The sequence below is a fragment of the Pteropus alecto genome, unplaced genomic scaffold (genome assembly GCF_000325575.1).
Source record: "Pteropus alecto unplaced genomic scaffold, ASM32557v1 scaffold20, whole genome shotgun sequence".
NCBI classification, from domain to species: domain Eukaryota; kingdom Metazoa; phylum Chordata; class Mammalia; order Chiroptera; family Pteropodidae; genus Pteropus; species Pteropus alecto.
The window spans coordinates 21,797,343-21,803,267 of record NW_006436298.1 but is presented as its reverse complement, the minus strand read 5'-3'; the positions used below and the strand labels follow the sequence as shown (position 1 = coordinate 21,803,267).

General features: G+C 32.7%; 1 non-coding gene across 1 annotated transcript; it reads left to right on the top strand.

Annotated features, from left to right (window-relative positions):
- Window positions 1-2,028: 2,028 nt before the first annotated feature.
- Window positions 2,029-2,191, top strand: LOC112480646. The gene has a single exon (XR_003046738.1). It is a non-coding gene; the product is annotated as a U1 spliceosomal RNA (small nuclear RNA).
- Window positions 2,192-5,925: the final 3,734 nt, after the last annotated feature.

Here is a 5,925-nt window from a genome sequence, read left to right as displayed (position 1 = left end):
TTATATTGTAAAATACATTTATTAGGATTTGATTTTGAATTTAACAATTATTTTTAAAATATCTATTAAATTATAACATGTTATTTCCTAACTTATTGATGTGGTATTATGTAAAATTTCTTCTGATATTAATATTTATCCTTGAATTTCTAAGGGGGAAAATCTAATTGTTCTTGGAATAGTATTCTTTAAGAATGGCAACTGAATTCGAATTTGTAGCACTTTAATTGTCAATCTTTAAGATTAAAATATTTTTCAGAGAAATCTGCTTTTTATCAGTGAGATGAGTGAGATGTTGGTTTTCTCATTAGAAGGAACAAAAGAAGTATTGATGTAGGGTGAGAAACCAGACACTTCAAGAAGTTATTTTAAAGGAAGACACAAGAAAATATGTAATGCAGGAGAATAAATAGTCCTAAAAAGCAAATATCACACATAAAAACTTTTTCCTAGGGCAAGACCAGTGGAAAATAATCTCACTATATTTTGTATTAAATTAAATTATAACCAAGGATAAATATAACCATTGGGAATATTTTCAAGTATCCATTTCTGCAATTGCCAACCTTGAACAGCAGACAGTGAGACCTCTGAAGGCAAAGTACTCTTTCTGATTGTTGTTGTGAATAAATTAAAGAATGCTTTTGGAATCTGCTATTTCATTTCTGATTTTATTTTACTGTAATTTTTTCCTACTAATGAAATCACTTGAAGTAGCTTATTCTTTATATATGGTAAATTGCTTGGTTCTTATTTCTAAAAAAATCAATTATGTATTCTTAAATATTTCAAAATATAGAAAGAAAGTATTCTGGATTGCTATAAAATCTGTGAGCATACCTCTAAACCCCTGCAAGTAAAGTGCTCCTTGTCTTATTAGTATCTTAAACTCTTATTTAACCAAAATATTTTTTTTAATGCAAAACCTTTCTGGATTTTACCTACATCTTTGCAGAAAGAATTTGTCACCCTGCCTACTTTCAATTGTATCTTTTTGTTTCTAGTAGATATGATGACATACATAGGCTTAAGAGCTGGAGGAGTGGGGTGGTGGGGACAGATTCCAACCCTAAATCTGCTACTTACTAACAGTGTGAGACTGAATGATCTACAGAAGGATTTTGTTTTCTCTTTTGCTAACTAGAATATTTCCACTTCCCTCTCACAGGGTTGGTTTGTCTTTTATGAAAGAATGTGTTAATTCACAACAAAATTAGTTCATCTTCACTTTTTTCTAACACTTTAATGTTTGTATTTATATTCATCACAGAATTCTTGTTATGTTTTGTCAGTCAACTTGAGGTCAAGGACTATGTTTTATTCATCCTTGTATCTCATGTTTGACTCAATGAATCTGGGAAATCAATTACTGTGCTCCAACCTCTGGGAATCGAAAAGACCAGAAAGTGCTTGCCCAGTTAATTTCTAACATTCGTTTATATATTTGCCTAGAGTGCCTCCTGTGGTGCTCGTACCTACTGTGTATTACTCCAAATACATGAGCTCTAGTCCCTCACTAAGTGCATGTTGGTGATGTTCGGAAGACAGTAAATTGATTCTGTTGCCTCATTCCAGTTTGGAAAATATATAATGAATATTTGCAATGACCTGATTATGCAAAGTTTTTATTCCTGTGTGTCTGATCTCTATTTGGTGTCAGTATCATTCTGGACTATGGCTCTCAACACTCTGCAACTTTGAGAAAGCTCCAGGAGCCTCCATATTGGCAATCCATGCAGAACTGCAATACACAGGTGAAAAGTTATAAATGGAGTCATTTCCTCTGAAGAAAATGGAGCACTTGAAGTGAGACTACTCCAGAGGGATCACCCTTGGACAGTCCAGGCTGCAGCTGCTCTGGAAGGTCTTCACTCTGCGACAGTACTGAGATTTCTAGGAAACAACATTTATGTCTTGGTCCCTAAGCTACTTCCAGTCTTCTCTCATTTATCACAGCCCCAAACAAAACTGCCCCAAGACTTTAAGATCGCTAATAAGAGCTATGCCAAGTTAAAAGCTTTGCCCTGAATACCTACCTGGCAGGGAGATATCAGAATCACAAAGGTGGTTTTCTCAGGGAGAAGCTCAACCATTGCACTCTGGGTGTGTTGATCCCTGCAGTTTCCCCAAATGTGGGAAAATCAACTGAATAATTTGTGGTAGTTGGGGATTGTATTTGCACTTTCTCTGGCAAAAAAAAAAAAAAAGAGGGGTTTCCTTGAGCCAAGTACAGACAAACATTTCTTGGGCTTTATTTCAAAGTTGGGAAGATTGGGTTGAAAAGAAACCAATAATTTGGTATTGTAAGTGTATACTCATACCAAATCACTAGGAGAAATAAACAATTTAGACACAGCAGTAAACCATGCCTCTTTGAATCAAGAAGGTAATACTAGGGAGGAGAGAAGGGTAAGAAGTGACTCAGGTAATGTTGATATTATTTTGACTTGTTAGAGCTGTTACTACCATCACTTACAATGGATAATCAAAGCATCACGATATTAAACACATTCATAATTGTATAAAAAATGGAGCCTCTGCCCCTGCAATTTTCTGTCTGCATTGGAGTCAACCTGTTGTTAATATCAACATCAATTAAACAATTTCTCTGTTTGTGTGTCTGTTTTGTCCATACCCTGTTAGCAACCATATCATGTTCATCTCCCACAAATAATCATCCTTCTAAATGTCCAAAAGATATACGACATCTAGGCTATACAAGTCTACTTTAAAGTGGGCCAGCATTTTCACACACACACTCCTTCACATAAACCCATAAATGTTTTTCCTTTTTTCTTCTTATGAAGAATGATAGGTTTTAAATGAGGATTAACATATTTTTTTAAAAAGTACAACAGAAATCTATTTGCAAGTCCAAAATGCATTTTGATTATACCTAGAATTGTTTACACTATTTCTAAGAGGATACTGTCCAAAGAGCATATAGAAGTTTTATTATTCTTTTTAAATATTGTATCAAATAATTTTCTGTCAAATTATGTTAAATGTTTTAGTTCTAAATATTACTTCGTAGCATAACTGTTTAGTAGGTATGTCATTTAGTATTCTACCTTCTAAGTAAAGGAAATAATGATTTAATTACCAAAATTAATGCTAACCAAATAATTATGTAGACATTAATTATGACTATATTTTAAAATATTGATATCAACTCCTGGTAGAAAGCACAAAGATATTGTCTACTTTCAATAATTAAATCAAATAATGTTGTAACTGTCCGTGGTATATTTCTTTGGATCTCAGATAAGTATTCACCTACTCAGTGCATTAGTTGGAGAAAACTCAGTAAAAGAAAGAGTCCTGTGAGGCTAAAAAAGAAAATTTTACAAATCAACATATGTCATCTTGAAATAAAAAATATCAATTAATTATTACAAAGCACAAGTTACAAAATTGCCAGAATGTCTATCATAGGAAGTAATCTATTAGAAACTAATCTGGACCAATCAGATGTTTTTTCTAACAGAATTGAAAAAGCAGAAGAATTTAATCATTTTCCAATAAACAATTATACAATTAATTGCCCTTTCTTGATATTTCAGTTAAGGTTAGATTCTCATTGATGAAATCTTTACAAAACAATGCCAATTAAAACCACATTTACACAGGAGCTCTGAAAGAGGTTCCAATAGTCACAGCTAAAAGAATTTGAACAAAAATAAATACATAACAATAATATTGGTTTTTAGCAAAGAGTAAGAATATTATCCTTATCTGTTTTGATTTTATTTTTTTATTTTTCTACACTTAGAATTTTCATGCAATACTAATGACTTTTTTCTCTTGACAGTTTCATAAATTTTAACACATATACAGATTTGTGTAACCACCATCACCTCAATGAAGATATAGAAAAGTTTCATCACAACACAGCACTCACTTGTGCTATCCTTTCACAGTCACTTCTTTGACCCTACATTTGGCAACCACTGATGTATTCTTTAAATTATAATTTGGGTTTTTTTTAAATGTAATATATATTGAATCAAACAGTATATAACTTTCTGAAACTGGCTTTTTCACTCAGCCTAATACCTTTGAGGGTCACCTCAGTTATTGCACACACAATAGTCCTCCCTTAGTCGCAAACAAGTTTCAAAAATATTAAGTAGAAAATTCCAGAAATAAACAATTCATAAGTTTTAAATTGCATGATAATATCTTGCACTATCCCATGCCACCTCACATGGAATATGAATCATCCCTCTGTCTACTGTACCCACGCTGTATAAATTTCTTGACTGTTAAGTCACATAGTAGTTGTCATCTAGGTTATCAGACCAACCGTCTCAGTACCACAGCGCTTGTGTTCAAGTAACCATTATTTTACTTAATAACAGCCACAAAGAGCAAGAGTAGAAATGCTGGCAACTCAAATAAGCCAAAGAGAAACCACTGAGTGCTTCCTTAAGTGAAAAGGTGACAGTTCTCAATTTAAGGAAAGGAAAAAAAAATGTATGCTGAAATTGCTAAGATCTATGGTAAGAACAACTCTTCTACCCATGAAATTATGAAGAAAGAAAATAAATTTGTGCTAGTTTTGCTGTTGCATCTCAAACTGCCAAAGCTACTGCCACAGTGCATGATAAGTACTTAGTTATGATAGAAAAGGCATTAAATTTGTGTAGAAGGCATGAACAGAAAATGTGTTCCTACTGACAGCAACATGTTGCACCAGAAAGCATTGAGCCTATACAAAGACTTCGCAAGGGGTTCCCTGAAAGAAATGACACCAAGCCATTTACTGTGAGAAAGGGATGGTTACACGGATTCAGGAATAGGTTTGGCATTTTATCATCTCACATCACCGCACAAAGAAGGGTGAGTATCTTACAATAGGATATTTTGAGAGAATGGAGACAAACCACATTTATATAACTTTACAGTATATTGTTATAATTTTTTATTATTAGTTGTCAATCTCTTACTGTGCCTAATTTATAAATTAAACTTTGTCATAAGTATGTATGAATAGGAAAAAAACATAATATATAGGATTTGATATTGTCTGTAGTGTCAGGCATCCACTGGGGGTCTTGGAACATATCTCCTACAGATAAGGAGAACTACTGTATCAGTAGTTTGTTCTTTTGTGTTGCTGATTAGTATCTCATTGTTTGGATATGTACAGTTTGTTTAACCATTCACCCACTGAAGGACATTGGGTAATTTTCAGTTGTATTTTGCTTTGTGTTTTCAAATATAAATAGAACTGCTCTAAACATTTTTGTACAAATATTTGTGTAAACATTGGTTTTCAATTCTCTAGGCTTTATATACAGGAGCAGGATTGCTGAGTCATATGGCAAGTGGTGCTTATAAGAAACTGCCAAAATGTTTTCAGAGTGGCTATACCATTTTGCATTCCCACCAGGAATATATGATCTCCATTTTATCTGAATGCTTGCCAGCCGAGTCAGTATTTTAAAATTTAGTCATTCTAATAGCTATGTAATAGTATTTTATTATTGTAGTTTGCTTTTCTCTAATGACTAATGAAGTTGAACATATTTTGATATGCTTTTTGCCATCATTGTATCTCTTTTCATGTATTTGCTCAAGTGTTCCAATGAATAGTTTATTCAAACGTATAGTTTGTTTTCTGATTGTTGAAGTTTGAGAGTTCTTCACATATTCTGAATACATTTAATTTGTTGGATATATAATTTGCAAATAATTTCACCTAATCTGTAGCTTACCTTCATTGTCTTAAAGTGTCTGTCACAGAGCAATTTCTTTTTAAATGTTAAGTCTAATTTATACTTTTCTTTTATGGATCATGCTTTGTGTCATATTTAAGACTTCTTCATCTACCACTAGGCCACATAAGTTTTACCATATATTTTCTTCTAGAAATTTTATAGTTTTATGTGTTACATTTAGATGCATGATCCATTTAAGTGA